The 20,108-nt window shown below is 36.5% G+C and overlaps 1 long non-coding RNA gene across 2 annotated transcripts; it reads right to left on the bottom strand.

The window, feature by feature from the left end:
* Positions 1 to 4,635: 4,635 nt before the first annotated feature.
* LOC126612055 (uncharacterized) lies at positions 4,636 to 9,172 on the bottom strand. Of its 2 annotated transcripts, XR_007618952.1 has the most exons (4): positions 9,072 to 9,172; positions 8,470 to 8,671; positions 5,744 to 5,810; positions 4,636 to 4,890 (listed from the first exon to the last, which is right to left on the bottom strand). It is a non-coding gene; the product is annotated as an uncharacterized LOC126612055 (long non-coding RNA). The 2 variants fall into 2 exon arrangements; XR_007618951.1 differs by having other exon boundaries at positions 8,470 to 9,144.
* Positions 9,173 to 20,108: the final 10,936 nt, after the last annotated feature.

Below are 20,108 nucleotides of genomic sequence, written 5' to 3'. Positions count from 1 at the left end.
CTCTTAACATCGTGATTCTAAAGTCTTTTAAAATCCCTTCAAATCTTAATTTCACTACACCCAATGAAAGTGAACAATATTCACAAAAAAAAAAAAAAAAAAAAAAAAAGCAAATTACACTTCCCTAAGTATATAATTTCTATCAATCATTTATAGTCGGAGCTAATCATGCTTCCTTAATTTAAAAAACAATAAAAAGCAAAACATTTCAATAAATTGACAGATCTATCAATTACTTATGCGCGGAGCACGTTCGCCTTATTTGTATTTTTACACACCTAAATTGGAACACTGGTCCAAAGTTTTAACTCAATTAGATTTTTTGTTTTCGAATAAAAAATTTGTGGATATTGGTTTATGAATTTTTCACAGCGTGAAATAATAGTCATGTTACATAATTAAGTAATTTGTCACAGCTGATGATTTTCGAGCCGCCCTTTTGATTATTCCCTCGACTGACATAGAGCTCACGTTTGAATGTTATAACTCACAAACCTTTAGATTACACAAATTTTTTGGAGGCCGATGACACACTCAAAGCTTCCGGATCAGAGGACCACGTACCTACATACGTAGTTTGCCCATCATAACCGCGCTTAATATGACTCAAGCCTCCTAAGTTGCTAACCGAAACACCATGGAATGAGTTATAGAAGACTCCTCTGAACAATACAACTTTGAGTATTTTAGACTATGGCATTGCTTGCATAGTTACAAAGGTAGTGCGATATTTGGAAAATGGGGGTGGTTCCCTATACCAATAAGAATGGTGTAAGAAAGACCAAACAAAGTCACGGGAGGATCTAAAAAGGTCATTCCCAACTTTGGGGTTTCTAACCTGAATATGCAGTTCCCAACGTTGGCTCATGCTAGGTGCTTGAGTCATTGCATAGGACGTTATTTCTTTAACCAAGTTGGCTTGCTTGTGGCTGATTGATGGAATCAGACTGGAACCAGTAAAAAGCTTATAAGGTAATAGCTACACATGATTGAGGCTAACTCAAATCGGAGTTTAGCTCATGCGAATAGCTCATTATGATTACATGCCACAATATTGCTTAATAATCTTTAAAGCATTCAATTATAGATACAACTCAATAATAAAAAATACTTACCTCTTAGAGCGCTATCATGGTTTGTACCAAAGTTGTTCACCTGATGGATGGGCTTTTGAATTGTTTTCCTCATCGAAGTTCGAACCTAAAATGGTGAACCATGCAAATCCAAAAGAAAAAAAAAATTGCTACATACATTGTCCATAGTAAAACGTCGATATTTTTGTCGTTAGGGACTAGAATTATAAGCTGTAAAGTGTTGTAGAAAGATGACATCAGTAGCTTTCCAATGATATAAGCCTCACTATTCAATTATATATGAGGAATTCCAGTTTAGTCCACAAAGTGGAGTGATATGCATAGACAGATTGTTGTTTGCATCTTTATTCGTTTCAGAGTTGCTTTATGTTTCGTGTTGGAACTACGCTTGGGTGAGTTTGGAGTTACAAACACACTTTTCATGTCCTCCGGATTAACTTATTCTTGTACTTTAGCTCATAAATGATGACATGTTGTCTAAACTTAGTCACCTTACTCGTTCATTCTAGATGAAGCATTCGGGATTTTGCAGGATTCGAGATCACGTCAATCCCAGATTGTAGGAATCTACAAGAATATAGGAAACCCATCTGATCCTTAATCAAGTTAGGTTTTTGTGTCTTGTGGAATAAATATATCTTGTTTGGTGCCCAACAAAGTGTGGAGGCACCATGGGTCCGTTTATTCACCTAGTTACGATTGGAGTTCTTTAGTCCATGATCGGACTTCAAATGTGCACTTACTCCAGATAATTTCAAAGTAAATTGGACTATTGGAGTAACAATGTCGTTCGGATTTCTTCGAGTGTGGGAATCTGGATCCATAATCGTCATGTGATAGAGAAGTCATTCAGAATTCATAAATTTTTTCTTCGTACTCCATATAGTATGTCCCCTGTTCTTTTTCGTTACAAACTAGTAGTGGATGAGGACAATAGTAGAATCACGCAGTGCTTTGTGAGTGACCTTGTTTTTAGCTTGTCAGAGCGGAATTGCATTAGTAGGAATCTTTAGGTTAACTGTTAACTTAGTCGTTATTGTGTGTATCCTAAATATATGGGTTGTTCCAGCACGTCGGGTGTCAATTATATGACTTCAGAGGAAGAACTTGAGGAATTTTGCAGAGAATTCCAGCTTATGCTACGAGTGGTAAACGACAATAATGTTCTCCATGTAGCTTAGAATTGCATTCCTGGAAAATTTTACATAAAGCTGGCATCCATATCTTCACGATGGTTTATAGTACGGAGCCCAATTCTTTTAAAGCATATACAATTTAATCTATCAATTTGACAGTGCTGCTGTGATGTACTGTTTGGGTTAACTTGTAGTTTAACTGCTTTGCAAACCAGATTTGAGATCGTTATGTCATCTAGAAAATTCTGTAAAATAATAACATTGTAGATACAATCTACTTCTTAGCTTCCTAGGCGTACATGGCGCGTCACTTGGAAAAATCGAAGAGGTTCTTGCTCTTCGTTTTCCCTCATCTGTGCAGCTATGACACGAATACAGCTTCGGATGTCCTTGTGTGAGGAACTCGATGGGTTGGTTGCGTAGAAAATTCTGAAAACTTGACACAACGATCTTCAACATCATAGAACCTGGCTTGTGTTAAAATTTATTCGGGAAATCAATTTTTTATTCAAAATCTTCTAAGTGCGCAGAATGAGCTTTAAGGCATGATTACATTGCCCCTAGAGCTTTGTATCACTTGCCGCAGTCGGAATGCTAATGGATTTGGATTTAGTTGTATGAAAAGTTGATTGTAAACCTTAGACGAGAGGTCTACAAGTTGAATTTGCAATGAGGCGTTAGTCAGCGCAGAGCCAAACTTGCCCTTACTTCCTTCTTGCAAGCTTTTGTGAATCAAGTTCATCCTAAGTTAATTTGTTTGGATATGATTTTCCCTAAATAATCAAACTAGTCCTAGTTCATACCCAAAAAAGCTAAGTAACACCATTTGAAAATTAAATAATAATGCCACCTTGTCCACATAGCACATCACATTGACCTCCACCATCTCGAACACATTGCACTATATATTCACTCTCTCTAGCTTTCTCTCTCTACAATGAAAAGCAGAAGCCTTTTGAGAAAAGTGTAAAGTGGCTTTTTCCATGGCGGAGCTTTGAGAGAAAGGTATGTAGAAATGAAGTGAACACTGACAGCTAAGGTTTAAAAGCATCCCCAATGGTGTAAGCAAATATAATAGGAAAAATAGTATAATAATTGACGTGATAAGTTGTCTATTAAATTTGTCTTAGGCAAAATTGAATAAGCAAATCAAGTAGGCAAAATTCTATTTTATTATTTCTTTCACCTTTGATATTTACTGATCTGCTATTTGACCATCATACACTATGGCAATGTGGAATCTCAACACGCATCCTTTTGGTGAGTAGCTCGTGCCACGTTTGCGCGCCTGACGATATGCACGGGATAACAGTTTAGTGATTAGATTTTCCTCGCACTCTTGTGATTCTTTTTTATGATCGTACTTCGAGACTTGATTATAATATACCTATTAAACATAAATTGTAGCAATGATTTCTTAATTTTAATTCAATTAGAGCAATGATCCCTTAACTCTCAAAACGTGCAGTTATGGTCCCTCAACTAAAAATTTATTACCATTGGTCATTCAACCTTAATCCAACTAGAGAAATTGTCTCTTAACTTTAACTCAATTCGAGCAATGGTCTCTAAACTTTAATCCAATTGTAGCAATGGTCATTCCAACATTACTTGTTTTGATAAAATTCTGACGAAGTTGACGAAAAGAACCATAGCTACACGTTTTGATGAGTTAAGGGACCCCAATTGTAGCAATGGTCATTCCAACATAACTAATTTTGACGAAATTGATGAAAATGACCATAGCTACACATTTTGATGAATTGAGAGACCAATAGTAATTAATTTTTAGTTGAAAGATCATTACTCTAATTTGATTAAAGTTGAGAGACCATTGCTATAATTTACTCCAACATATATTGTAATCAGTCTTCTTATTTGGTTTGAACTGTAAGTGTAACGCATGAAATGAATCAACGAATTCAAGTTATTGAAAAGATGAGTTTTTCATGCCAAGCTCATGATGTTCGAGTTGACATTGACAGTTAAAAACAATATACTATAGAGGACTTTATGTTATGTTATTAACTGTCACGTTTAAACGAAAGAAAATACTACTACTAAATAGTAATTTTAACGATAAATATCAACTCCCCTCTCTATTTTCATTTTCTGTTTTGTTTTTATTTATAAAAGTTTGAGCTGACATTTTAGACCCGATAAGATAACGTGGCTCGATGAAACAAATGAACATGAATTGGCCATAATCGTACCCGTTTCATAATTATGTCAACCTATTTAACGTAGTTAATAAACAGTTTGTGTTTCAAGCCAACTCGCTAAACTCATAAAATGGCATGTTTGACAATCATATTATTTGCTGAATCATATACAGCTCATAAAACCATATTACATGTTTTTTTTATTTTTTGTTTTTTTAATGGAGTATAACACATTAAAAACCATTTAATTCTTTTAATGAATTTAAGGGTATTCAATCAGGATTTTAAATGATTATCTGAAATTCAATGACACACCCCGTCCCGAAGGAGGGTATGCTGGTCGTCATGTGAGAGTGACGTAACCATTTACACGGTTCGGAAGCTTTAAAGACATAAATACTAAGGTATAATACCCGAAAGTGAAACCTACGTTTGTGAAATTCTGTCAGAACACCGTTGAATTCCTCGTGGCCACCAAAGCTCTGCTCTATCTCGAACCTGGAGGGGCGAAAAAACAAAGTTGAGTGGGTCAGTAAAACCAATCTTTTCAAGACAAAACATTTCTCAAAACGTTGTAACCCCTCTCCGTAAAACCTGTACTTTCCCAGAAAAATAGCATATGTACAAATATACTTTCATAAATCTCAAAACTCATTTCTTTAACACTTTTCGGAAAAATATGCCATGCCATGCCAAACTATAATATGAATGCATCAATATAAATCAGGTGAAAAATAAATCAACTAGAGACCCTACAATGGTCCTGTACGGCTGAAACTATAGCTTAAAATCTCATCCAGCCGGAGTCACCAACTGTGACCTGTACGGCCCTGCCGGAGTCACCAATTGTGACCTATACGGCGCTACACTGCACATAAGTCGGAACTACCTAAAGTAGTCTGTACGACTATAATGGTGTAATAATACGCTCTAGTGCTTCTCTCATCAATCATCTGTGCACATAATCTAAGGTCACCCACCAGTCGGAACCCCTCTAATGGTATGTACAACTGGCATGTCGGAACCACCTCTAGTGGTCTGTACAACATCCACCTACTTGGATCCAAGGCGAGCGTGCGGTGTGGTGAATAATATAAGCACTAATACCAAAGGTGCAGTTTATGAGCTCACAACGCAATCACATCATCATTCATTCATATAAACCATATAAACTCACCTGATACTCACTTTTGCGTCCACGGCACCAATTCACACATATATATGCATCAATTATCAATTCATAACTCATAATATGCATGCATGGCATTTTAGAAATATAATTTCATTTAATTGCATTTTCTGGGAAAAACAGTAGTATATAGGTAATACGAAAACAAAACTGCCCACTCACAGATATGTCGAAGGGTCGTAGCCCCCGAGCCTCCCTTAACTTTGCTCATCGTCCGTATAAGCCTCGCCTATATGAGAAGTAACCGAAATAATGTTATTTAAGCACATAATCAAAACCTTGGAAATAACTTCTCATACGTTGCTCAATTTGGGTATAAGAATATACCACAGTGATCTACTCAACCTCACGAACAACCCCATAATTTTAGAAAAATTTTCCGACCACCCACGCGCCGGCGAGTGCACGGCAAGACGCGCGGCCACGCGCAAGGAACCCTAACGGTAACAGTAACGGCAGTTAGGGAATATTCCGTTAAAAATCAGCATATACCGTTTAATATAACTGACGCCGTTAGCATATTCCGTCAGACTTGACGGAATATACTCCTCCTTCTTCCTTGGTTCGCCGGAGACCGTCGCCGGTGCCGCTGCAACTCGCCGGTTTCTGGAAATTTTTCCAGGCTTCGTATTTCAGTCAATTCTTAACCATTTTTCATGAAATCTTCACCAAAATGAAGCTTACAACATAAGAAACAAAACTTTACCAAGATTTGGACCTAAAACCTTCGAGAATTTGCCAGAGATCCTTCGATAATTCCGGCCAAACTGTGATGCTTCGATCTCGGTCTCCAGACGTCTAAATCACCTCATTCTTCCTCTCCGAGCTTCGTGGAGAGGTCCTTAAGCTCCCTATGAGCTCCAAATACCTTGAAACCTTCAATTCCACGAGCACATGAACAGTACCAAATATTGGGTTTTTTGGTTCTACACAATCCCGACGTCCAAACTTCGTGAAAATGGTACTCCGAGCATCATGAGGGTGATCTAAAGCTTCCCATAAGCTCAGAATCAACTGAAACCCCCACGATCGCAAGAGTATAAACAGTGCCTTCTTTGGGGTGCCTGGGTTCTCGGGTTTTCAAAGGTTTCACGTCCAACAATTGGTATGGTTGAGTTCGCGATGACGAGAGGAAGGAGATGGTACTAATCACAAGCTCGATCTGTGCATAAATGGGTTGGTTTGAGGTTCGTCCGTACGTTTGTACGGACGTTGCAGAAAATCGAAAGGGAGAAGAGAGAGAAAAGGTCAATGGGTGGGTGAATGTGTGATCCAGCCAACCAAGGCAAAACAACAACAAAAATAATTCAAGTCTAAGTCCCTAATTGGTTCCAAAATATTAGGGACTTAACCTATTTGTCCACATTCACAACTTAAGCCATACAACGCCACAACAAAATTCATTAACCCAAGGGCAAAATCATCTTTTCACGCCATCAGAAAATAAAATATTCCAATATTTTGGGATGTGCTGTTACATTCAAGGTGTATTCAATTAGAATTTAAGATAGTTTATTAAAATCCTTAGAAATCCGAGTTATTCAATTATGATTTTAAAGAAGTTTATAACATTTTAGGAGTATTCAATTATAAATTGATTTTAAAGAATTTGAGAAAGTTGAGGAATTAGAGGGAATTGAAGAAATTTCGTAGTGTATTTTAAGTATCCACAAATCTCACCTCTCCCTATCAGATTTCGAGGGAATTGAATCAGAATTTTATATGAAATCTCTACAAATCAATTAAACTCTATAAAAATTCATGGACTTATAAATCCATTAAAATCTCTAAAATTATCAATTGAATACACCCCCTTAAGGTCAAATGACACGTTTAATCCTTTTATTTTATCATTTTTATGTAAGCATTATATTCTACATGTGATTTTGTACCTATGAATATTAGTAAATTTGCATATAATAATATACACATCCGAAAGTATTTTTAAAAATAAAAATATTTCCACACGTGTATCAATCATTTATTAAATTACACATATTTTAAAAATCCAAAATGACATGTACATACATAATTTTTTTAATTTTAAAATGCATTGTATTTCCCACATTTGTCAATAGTATACATAAAATTACACGTATACTGCACGTATTTTGACATATTATTGAAGAAATAAAAAAAACAAAAATTTTAAATAGAACATTAAATTTAAAAAAAATACTTTTTAACCAATTTACCGAATATATATATATATATATATATATATATATATATATATTTCAAGTAAGTATTATACCTATTTTTTATTTTACCAACCTTACCTATAAATATTAAATGAAATAAATGCATCATTACTATGTAAAACGTTTAATATATGTTTGATGTTCAATTGAACTCAAAGTCAAAGTTTAGTAAGTGGCCCTTTACCACAATAGGGGAAATGTGAAATTAGTACCAAGCGGAATATCCTACAAATAAAAATTTAATTTTGCATAATAGACTAGTCAAATGAGCTAGTCAATTAGTTACAAGTTAGTCGGTTATATAAAGAGCAGGCAATAACAAATCCTAACTGACCAATATGTCCAACTAATTAGAGTTTACCCAGATTAGTTCATTATGCAAACAGTAATGACAAAGCAATTATAAAGCAAAGCATGCTGGGTTGACTAGTCAATCTCACCAGTCAACTAAGTACAGATTCGTCAGTTAATCAAACGCAAATCCACATATGAAACTTAGTTCACTACAAGTTATCATAGTCAATGACAATTCAATTCATTGCTCATAATATACAGTGTAAACTTAGTCGTAAACACATATCAAACAACAACTTATAGGATGCATGAAACATATGCCAGTAAATAAGATATGCGAACAAGTTTAAGAGACAAAGAACACAAGAAGTTTTTGGCCAAAAAAAAACCCACCTCTGGACTAAAAAATCGAGAACTCTCCGCTGAATCCAATCCACTAGTGTAAACAAAGTTCATACAATGACCACACAAGCTCAATTCTTAAATCCCTATCTACGAAGCAGTTTTACATTTATGCAACCTTGCCTTACTCGAGATGAACTCCTTCGATCTTCACGAAGTGGCAGCTCCTCCTAAGCTCTTCACCTTGTGGCACCTATATAAACTCAAATCACGAAATGATATGATGTTATGATATGCATATAAAATCTGGATTCAACAACCAGTCAGTTTCTCCGATCAAACAGATGAAAGAAGAAACTGACGAGAATCCAAAATGGGTAAGTTTAAAGATTTGAAACTTGAAGAACTTGACCACAAAAATAAAATAAAACCAAGAAGAACAATGCAACCCTATTCTACAATGAGTGAGTGTTTAATGCATGAACACGGTTTTGTAGCTAGGGTTTCTAATGAAGAACACAAGAGGCAATCTAAGGTTTTAAAACACTTTTTGAAAATGTAAAATTTCTTAGCCAAAACAAATGAGCAAATAAGAAGATTTTAAACAAGCATTTACAAAGAAGGATTTATAAATATTCAAAGAAGAATATTACCCAGAAAAATGTTTGATGCTCCTAGGGAGATCTGAGATGAAGAGGAAAAACAAACCCTCTCAAAATTATAAACTTTCTCTCCAAAGAGGAAATGAAATCCTCTAACCCTGTTAAAACAAAACCTTTGATTGCTGCAAACAAAGTACAAAGAGACACTTGTCAAATGTACAAGCAATCTGAGCAAATCAATGGTGAAAAACTCAATCCCGTCTAAAAGGTGCTAGTCAGCCCATGTGGGCTGCCTTAAATTGCATGCCTAACTAACTGGACAACAACGAGAGATTCTGCTAGTCAAAATGCATCAATAAGTTAAATGAAATGCATATGCATGAACAAACCTTTTGTGCTGATGATTGTCTTTCAGTCAATGCCATTGAACGCATGGTCCAATAAAATAAACCCACAATAGGGTTGTAAGAACAAAAAGAATCTAGGAGCATGTGTGGTATCATTTACAACTTTTGACAAGGAAAGCCAAACAAATAACTCTAAACTTCACAATCTCCCTATTTGGCTTTCCTTGACAAAATATCCCAAAACCTATGACTAAATTTACAAATATCCCCACTCAAGATAACATCAATTAACAGAAAAAAGACCAAGTAACAACTCCTGCAAAAAAAAAAAAAAAAAAAAAAAAAAAATCTTGGCAAGAAACAAGTGAAATTTATCATGGGTTAGGTAGGTAGTAAACCATATGAAACATTATGAAACATCATTAACATAATTTGTCTCCCCCATTTTGTCATGGTAAGAAAAAGACAAGGCAGATATCACACACAATGTCCAAATCAACAGCAAAAAAACACAACACGATGATAACAAAAGCACAGCGGAAAACAAAAAATAGTACATCGTATGAGCATGCCCAAGCCAAATGAATCAATAATTAGGCTAGCAACAAGTAAAGTCATGTCATAAAAATAATTCCAAATAAAGCAGAAGTGATGCAACTAATAACGTGAAGTCCTAAAAGGAAAACTACTTCCCAATAATTAGGTCTCACCTAAACAACTTACTCCCCCATAAGAAATACTCCAAAAACTTTCAAGCTAGAACAAGGGAGATGAACATAGCATCATAACTTCTTAGAATGGAACTCATCCTCAAAGACATAGTCATCCAACCCAAACTGATTGAAGATATCTTCTTCCAAATTATAGACAGAAGCCGCAGTAGTACTAGAGGCGCAAAATTCAAAGCATACAACCTTTAGGGTTTTGATGAAGGGATTAGAACCATAGATAACTCAATGGAATGTTGGAGATATAGTAAATAATTGCAACTTGACATGAGAGAAGCACACAAGAATAGAGTTAGGAAATGAACTTAGTACACACAGAAAAAGAAAAAAAAATCTTACTCCCCAATAACATGAACTCTCAACAAAATACTATACTCCCCTAAAATGAATGCTCTCATAAGGCAACATGACTCCCCCGTAATATCCAGATGTGAAGATGGAGAATAAGGCATAATATCAACACAAAGTGATAGAATGATACATATGTGCACTTAGGAGATACTCAAACTTAGTGGTGTTAGCATAAGTGATGACAAGATAGTCATATGGTGACAACTTGAGAGATGTGATTGAGAAGACTCCATATAAAAAACATATAAGAGTATTACTTGCAAATTGACAATTCCAAATGACCTAAGTAACCTTAAAATTGTTCACTCTTCTGACGAGAACCAGTTACTCGACATAAAAGAAAAACATGCCCATTTAAAAATGGTTTTGTGCAAGAGCACACAACAATGTACCCAAACAATTTGGACAACACACAACAAAAAAAATTGAAATCAAAGAAGATATGCATAATCTCAGCACCAATAAACTACAACAAACGAGATAATCCACAAGGGAGTTAAAACACAAAGTAGTTTCAATATCTATGCTTCCAAGGTGTGATTAGCAATTCAAAAACTTGAGAAATAGACATGCAGTGCAACTCTCAAATGACAAATCTTCAAAGGCATACATGGACAGTAAAGCATAGATTAACACAAGCTCATAATGCAACAATAATGTGTCAAGGTATAGGAAGATGGACATGTGTAACCTTCTTGAAAGAAAGTGAACTTTAGTGTGGAACTTTGAGTGAGGCACCAATTTGAGATATGCCAAGACCAATTGAATGAAGGTGAATATTTATGAGACACCATATGATTTTTAGAAATTCAAATCCATGACCTGTAGAGGGGATCTTGAAGCACAACTTTATGTCCTTGCATGAAAGGCCAAATTGATGGGAATTTCGCATTTTTTATGATATATGATTTCTTTTTTAAGACACTCCTCTCATACAACACTCTCCCATTTTAATTTTTGTTTCAATTTGGGGAGAGGACAAAAAAGAAGAAGAGAAATGACACATGGTTTAAATTAAAGAGTAAGTAAAGTCACTACAACTTAATTAAGACCAAAGTGAACTTAACCCTCAAATCAACCCAAGCTTTTGTGAGGTAAGAAAATTGATTTTTCAGAGGCTATCTGAATTAATAGGGAGAATCTTTGACATCATAGTGGAAAAATTATCCAAGGTTAATCCACAAAATACTAACAATGTATGATAGTTAAGAGATGCATACAGGAAAAAAAATACAATTATCTGATGAGTCAACTGACAAAGCAGAAACATGCACATAAATTGGACATACGAGAAAAACTTGGAAGCTTAGCTATTCAACCTATTTCATTTAGCATAAAGGCAACTAGTTGTTTTTCAGTTGGCACAAAGATTAACGTAAGAATTTTACCTTCGTGATATCTCTAATAGAGTGATGTCGCATGTCAATATGTTTGGTTCTTAAGTGTTGGATAGGGTTCTTTGAAATGTCTCCAAATGGTATGCATTGGCATATTCAAGTCAAGCAACATGAGTGAAGACATCATCAATGTTAACGCCTTCAAGTTAAGAGTAACCTTGAATAACAAGTCTGGCCATATTTTTGATTGCATTTCCTGACCCAACATACTTGTTCATGTATATCCATTTAGTACCAGTATTGTTGATGATTGATGGACGAATGCCAATGGACCAAACATTTCTTTCAAGATGATTTGGCTTTTCCTGAACAACGGAGATCCATTTCTCATCAGTCAACGCTTCTTTGATGTACTTTAGTTCAGATTCAGAAACAAATCACACATGATCAGTCCTGATTTTGACCAGAGCAGGAGAACCATATATAGATTCATTCAGTGTGACATGTATTCAGTGAGAAATTGATGTGAACTGTTATATTTCTCTCTCAAGACGCACATTCAGGTGAACAAAAAGTAGTCATCCACAATTAGTAGACATAAATTGTTCCCATTCATAGATGGAGGTAGAATTGGACCAACAAGATTCATGTGTATTACCTAAAGAGGCATGAATGTTCCAGTATTAGACAATTCCTTGAGGGACATCTTAGTTTGTTTCCACAAAAACCATGACCCACAAACACAAGAGTCAGAGATAAAATGATGTGGCAACCCTCTAACAACCTTTTTCTTGTATAATATGTGTAGATCCTTGATGTTCACATGACCAAATCGTCTATGAAACAACACACTCGTTTCATCAATTGCTTGGTCGAACAATGAAGATTTACCAATTTTAGAAGCATCAAGGATGTAACATCTATCTTTGGACTTTGGGAAGACAAGCATATTATTTCCAATTTTATCGACAATCCGATAGTCACTTTTGGAGGAATACATTTCATCAGCCATTTTGTCACACAACTGACTAATATTGATGAGGCTTAACTTCAACCCATCCATATATCCGACATTCTTTAGCTGAGGAAAATCAAGAATATTGACAGCACCCTATTCAGTTAATTGAGACTTGTCCCCATAACCAAACACAACGTCACCACCATTAAATGGAGCACAAGACAAAAAGACATCTTTGTATCTGGTTATATAATGAGAACACCCATTGTCAAAATGCCACACATTCAGTTTGGTAACTGAAAGTGCATTAAGTATCACAAGACATTTATTAGAAACTTTCTTGATCCATTTAGAGCTTGGCTTCACATGATTCGAACTAGATAATTGAACAAGTTGTGAAATTCTGTTAGTTTTAATGACTAGTTGATCAGCCTGACCATCCAATGTGTCATTCTTACCAATTTGAAACAGCCAATACCTTGGTTGAATATGACCCACTTCATCACAGTGATGACATGTAGGAAAGAATCTTCTCACTGGACTAGGATTGACTTCAGTTGCCACAAGCTTTGATTCATTTACACACTTTGTCTTGGTAACCATAGAGCTTTTCTTTCAACGGAACCAAGACCACTTTTATTAGCATATGGCTTCCCAATACTCGAATATTTTTTCAACCTTTTCAACTCCAATGATTAGTTGAATGACCATGTTGTTAGCATTTTTCAATTTGGTTAATTGCGTCAAGTTCATCTCATGGTATATTACATTGTTGGCCTTCAATACATGAACTTGATTTAGCTTGTTTTCTTGAGATTTCTTTAAGTCCTGAACTTGAGCATCAAAGGCAGCGACAACTTGAGCGTAGAGCCTCTTCCGTTTAGAAACTTGACTTAAGTCCCAAGAGAAATAATTTTTTCACCCAGTTTTATTCCGACAAGTTGGAGTGACTCATTTTCTTTTTGCAGCTCAAAGACTTTTCTGGACAACTCAACATTATCCACTTTAGCATCATCTAACACATGTTCATCAGCACTGAGTTGGCCTTCTTCCACTTAAGCAACAAAAGCAACAATTTGTGCTTCATTATCAGATGACTGGTCAAATTGTTGAAAGTGTTTACTCTTACAATCACTTGAAGGTTCCATAGCTTTATCTCCTATGTAAGCTGGTTTTTTAAAGCTATTGGCACACACATCAGCACAATGACCAGCTATACCACAAGTGAAGCACGATCCAGGCTCACTCGAAGATGTTGCATCTCTAAGATTGAAAAGTTTTGCTTGCTTCTTGTCAAAAGACTTATTTTCTTGTGATTGAAACCTTGGATCTTTCGAAGAGTCTCCAGTTCTTTTAACATATCTTCCTTTGTTCTTGAAAGTCTTTTTGAATTGTTTGTACAAATAAAGCCAAATTATCTTCAAGAGATAAATCTTTTGATCTCACATTAGCTTTAGTTTTTTGAACCCTTTGGAAAGCAACATTCTTCCGCTTTTTCCAGTTTGCATCTTCTATATCAAGAGTAAGAGAATCAAGGGCCATCAAACCCTAAGCATTGAAGAACATTTGAAACTTCTCACTCCAAGCAGCGTAATTTGTTACATCGAATAAGGAAGGAAAGTTAGATGAATCAGCAATTCAGTCACGATCCATAATGAGATTCTACCCAATACTAGTAACTCCTAGAGATCATTCTATGTATATTTAGATTAAGGCTCTGATACCAATTGAAATCCAGGCAGAATATCCTGCAAATAAAAATTTAACTTTGCACAGTAAAGTAGTCAGATGAGCTAGTCAACTAGTTACAATAATTCCTAAACTTGAACACATTTACATATCAGTTCATTATGCAAATGGTAATGACAAAGCAATTATGAAACAAAGTATGCTGGATTGATTAATCAAGCTCATCAGTCAACTAAGTATAGATTCGTCAGTTAATCAAACACAAATCTACGAATCAATCTTGTGTAAGGCAAGGTTGCAATGACAATTCAATTCATTGCTCATAATATGCAGTGTAAACTTAGTCATAAACACATAAAATAACAACTTGTAGGATGCATGAACCATATGCTAGTAAATAAGATATGTGAACAAGTTTAAAAGATAAAGAACACAAGAAGTTTTTGGCCAGAAAAACCCACATCTGGGTTAAAAAATGGTGAACTCTCCACTAAGTCTAATCCACTTGTGTAAACAAGGTTCATACAAAGACCACACAAACTCAATTCCTAGATTCTATCTACTGAGCAGCTTTACCTCTATGCAACATTGTCTTACACAAGATGAACTCATTTGGTTTTCACGAAGTGGCAGCTCCTCCTTAGCTCTTCACCTTGTGGCACCAACATAAACTCAAATCAAGAAATGATATGATGTTATGATATGCATATAAAATCTGGATTCAACAACCAATCAGTTTCTCCGGTCAAACTGTTGAAAGAAGAAACTGACGAGAATCCAAAACGGGTAAGTTGAAAGAAGAACTTGACCACAAAAATAAAACAAAACCAAGAAGAACAATGCATGACACAACCCGATCCTAGAATCAAGGCGTGATGGCCGTCACGTGGACGTGACGTAACCAAAAATGTGAGGCGGAAGCAATAGATAAGAGAAATACGAATAAACAAAAACCAAATACTAGCAATAATAACCAAGTAACGTGCTAGAGTAATTTTAAGTGTGAAACACACAAATTCAGAGCATAAGTACTAGGTGCAGTCAAGTAGGACCATAACTAAATTACAACACCCGCAGGTGAGTCCTACATTTATGTAGTCTATCAGTACGCCGTGGGAATCCTCGTGGGCCACCAACGCTGCTAACTAAAACCTGGAGGGGCGCAAAACAAAATTGAGTGGGTCAGTAAAACCAAAGTTTTTCAAAAACATTTCATTTAAAACATTTCTAACCCCTCGTTGTAAAACCTGTATACTTTCCCAGAAAATAACATAATATGCATATAACCTTCGATATCATTGTGAAACCATAACCCCGAAAATGGGCACTGTTCATGCACACGTAAAATATTATGTTTCAAGGAATTTCAAGCTCACAGTGAGCTTAAGGAGGTCCTCACGAGCTTCGGGGTACGTCGTTGGTAGGATTTGGACGTCGGAGGACTGAGAATGAAACTTTTCAATTTTGGCCGGAACTTTCGAAGTTTTTTCCGGTGAATCCCCGACGAGTTAGGGGTCGAGGCAGGTATAGATGTGTTCATCTCGTCAAGATCTTCATTTTGATATAAAGAGCGTTGAAAATAGTGAAGAAATGAGGAAGTTATGGCGATTTAAAAATTCCTCAGAAATCGGCGACTTTTCCGTCGCTGGCGAAACCAGTCCGGCGACTGGAAGAAGAAGGTGAGGCGCATGGGGGTGCGTGGGTCCGTGCCCCTCCTGGCGCGTGGGGGCGCGTGCAGTCTCGAAATTTTTTTCTAAAAATATGTCGACGTCCGTGACGTCGAGTAAGTCACTGTGGTATATTCATATACCCAAATTGAGCACCGTATGAGAAGTTATTATGAATTGTCGGTTATGTGCTTTAATTAACGTTTTTATAGTTGTTTCGCATATAGGTGATACCTATCCCGAGGACGAGCGCATCCAGGGACGTCACGGGGGTTACGACCCTTCGACTTACCAGTGAGTGGGCAATATTTTCTGTATTTACCTATATACTATCGATTTTCCCAGAAATTGAATTTAAATGAAAGTATGTTTTAAAATGCCATGCATACATATACATGAAATATATGAATTGATAATTGATGCATATATATATGTGAATTGGTGTTGTGGACGCATAGGTGAGTATCAGGTGAGTTTTATGTTATTCATGTGAATCATTGATGATGTGAATTGTGTTGAGAGCTCATAACCTGCACCCCTGGTGTTAGTGCTTATATTATTCACCCGCAACGCACGCTTACCTTGGATCCAAGTAGGTGCATGTCGTACAGACCATGAGAGGGTTCCGACATGCTAGTCGTACATATCACTAGAGGTGGTTCCGACTGGTAGGTGACCTTAGATTATGTGCATAGATGATTGATGAGAGAAGCACTAGAGCGTATTATTACACCATTCTTGTCGTACAGACTACTTCAGGTAGTTCCGACTTATGTGCAGAGTAGTGTCGTACAGGTCACTGTGGTGACTCCGGTTGGTTTGGATATTGAGCTATGGAATTAACTATATAGGACCAACTGCAGGGTCTCCGGTTGATTCATTATGTCACCTGTTATATTGATGCATTCTTAATCTTCTATTGACATTTATGGCATGGCATATTTTCTGGGTTTTGATAAAGAATTGTGATTTGAGATATCTAACATCATCCCGGCTTGGGGCGGATCACTTCCCGGGCCAGTTCCACCACCGTAGCATGATATTGTCCTCTTTGGGCCCCGACCACGCCCTCACGGTTTTGTTTCTGGGAACTCACGAGCAACTTCCCAGTGGGTCACCCATCCTGGGAGTGCCCTAGCCCCCTTCTCGCTTAACTTCGGAGTTCCTACGAAACCCGAAGCCAGTAAGCTCCCAAAAGGCCTCGTGCTAGGTATGAATGAGAATATACATTTAAGGATCACTCCCCTGGGCGATATGGGATGTTACAATGCAACCCTATTCTACAATGAGTGGGTGTTTAATGCATGAACATGGTTTTGTAGCTAGGGTTTCTAATGAAGAACACAAAAGGCAACCCAAGGTTTTAAAACATTCTTTCAAAATGTAAAATTTCCTAGCCAAAACAAATGGGCAAATAAGAAGATTTTAAACAAGCATTTGCAGAGAAGGACTTATAAATATTCAAAGAAGAATATTACCAAAAAAAAATGCTTGATGCTCCTAGAGAGATCTGAGATGAAGAGGAAAAACAAACCTTCTCAAAATTATAAATTTTTTCTCCAAAGAGGAAATGAAATCCTCTAACCCTATTAAAACAAAAACCTTTGATTGCTGCAAACAAAGTACAAAGAGACACTTGTCAAATGTACAAGCAATCCGAGCAGATTAATGGTGAAAAGCTCAATCCCGTCTAAAAGGTGACAGTCAACCCACATGGGCTGTCATATATTGCATGCCCAGCTAGCTAGATAGTAGCGAGAGATTTTGACGCGACAAGGTCACTAGTCGAAATGCATCAGTAAGTTAAACATGAAATGCATATGCATAAACAAACCTTTTGTGCTGATGATTGTCTTTCAATCAATGCCATTGAACGTATGATCCAGCAAAATAAACCCATAACAAAGTTGTAAGAACTAAAACAATCTAGGAGCAAGTGTGGTATCATTTACAACTTTTGACAAAGAAAGCCAAACAAATAACTCTAGACTTCACAAAAGGAGTTGAGCCTTTGCTTGACGATGTGGATTCAAACCCCGTCAGTCATTAATTTAACATTTAATCTAACAAAATTTATCATTTGACAAAGAAAAAAGAAAGTCAAATTTTAAAAACTAAGGGATGTTATAAACATTGTATTTAAGTGTGATTGTGTAAATCCTATATTAGATTTGATACTAGTTATTCTTCCCTATTAAGACTTGTAGTCCTTGGAGGAGAATGATTCGTCCCTCCTTTATTACTATAAACAAAGGCATTGCATAAGAGGAATAACACATCCTCTGCACAACCGTACAAACACATCTCTCTCCCGACTCTCTCTATGTCGTGTACTTTCTCTCTCCCAGTTAGATAAAATAAGCCATAACACGTTATCAGCACGTTCCTGCCACTACGCTTAGGAATCTAACATGAAAGTTTCATGCATCAAACCAGTTCATCAATATCATTACGCAATCAGGTTCTTCCAAAATAATGGTTTTTATCTCAATATTTTTGCAGCCCTGATAGCATGAACAATCACCATAACGCATGACCCAACTTTACGTTTTCCAAATTTTAGATTTTACATAAATTGTATATGCATTATATCCAAAATTGGCGAATTATGTGAATTGATATTGCCATGAATTACATCACATATCTGCTCATGCCGTGAATTATATGTTGAATATGCATTAAATTATAATACGGAAACTGAAAAAAAAATTGGAAAAATATATTAGGCTTCTTGAGCCGAGCTAAATGAACCAAGCCACGGAGCCAAAAGCTCTAAGCTTTGCAACCTAGAAAAACCCGATGCCATTAATTGCGTCCTTGTCCATGACCACCACGGGCATGGCCTGCAGCCACCGCCCTGAGCCTTTGGTCATTGTCACCGATGACCAGAAGTCGTCATCGACGAAAATTGGATCGAGATTCACTTGAATCTCATCAGAATTTGTTGAAATCCGATTTAAAATTTCTAAGGTTTGGTTCTTGAACGTCGAGATTAACCTTCTCCATTCACCACTGTGGTCATCGTCGACCCACGTGACTTGTCCCGAGTTTTCTGAACCCAAACAAAGCCGCCAGAAACGGCGGTGCCAGTTATCTCCTTAGATGCGCACACCCAACACAGTTGGGGATTTGTGTTTGGTTTAACCCACGACCTTTTAGGCCTGGACTCATCTCACCCTACAACAATAATTTGAAAAAAAAAATAAAAATTCTTAGGTCTGCAAACCCAGGCCCGTTGGTGCTCACCCTAAGCCTATATGACACTAGCCCGTTGGGTTATGGTGTCCTTATGCATAACATCACACCATATCTTAGCCTATAGCCGGTACATTAGTGCACCTGCACTGCATCACACTGGATCCCAACCTTTGGTTGATGCATCCGTGTAACCACACACACATGATCCCAACTCGCTGCTGGAAAATTGGTGCACCGCACCACGTGACACTCGATTCACGCTTATATGGGCCATTGGTCTACAGGGCCTGTAACCCACACCCGTTTACCCCAGCCCCATTTATGCATGGGCCGTATGACCATTATTTGCTCAGCCCATCTGTGGGCTTTGGTCCATGTTTTTAGGCCCTAAGCTTAATTGTTTATTTTTTTTAGACAATTTGGTTTTATAATTTTTCACCCACACTTTGATTTTGGCCCAAAATCCAAATAATTAATTCAAATATTCTAGACCTGAAGATATATTTGCATATTTTCTTGTTGCATATTTCTGTATATATAGTTGTGTTTGTTTGTAGGAACATATGAACCTGAAGTTCATAATTCTTTCAAAACCCGAATTTTCTAGAAACATGCTTTGTTTGAAAACATGAAGTTTTCATTAAAAGCATCACCCATGAAAACCCAAAGTTTTTTCATGTAAATTTAAACCAATAAATGTCTATTAGAACCTGAATGTTCTACTCTTATGTGAATGAATTGATTTTTTCTCCATTACACTAACCACATTCTTGTCCATTTATTTTGTGATAAGGACATGCCGAATTTGAACAA

The sequence above is a fragment of the Malus sylvestris genome, chromosome 17 (genome assembly GCF_916048215.2).
Source record: "Malus sylvestris chromosome 17, drMalSylv7.2, whole genome shotgun sequence".
NCBI lineage: Eukaryota > Viridiplantae > Streptophyta > Magnoliopsida > Rosales > Rosaceae > Malus > Malus sylvestris.
This window is presented reverse-complemented; position numbering and strand designations above follow the sequence as displayed.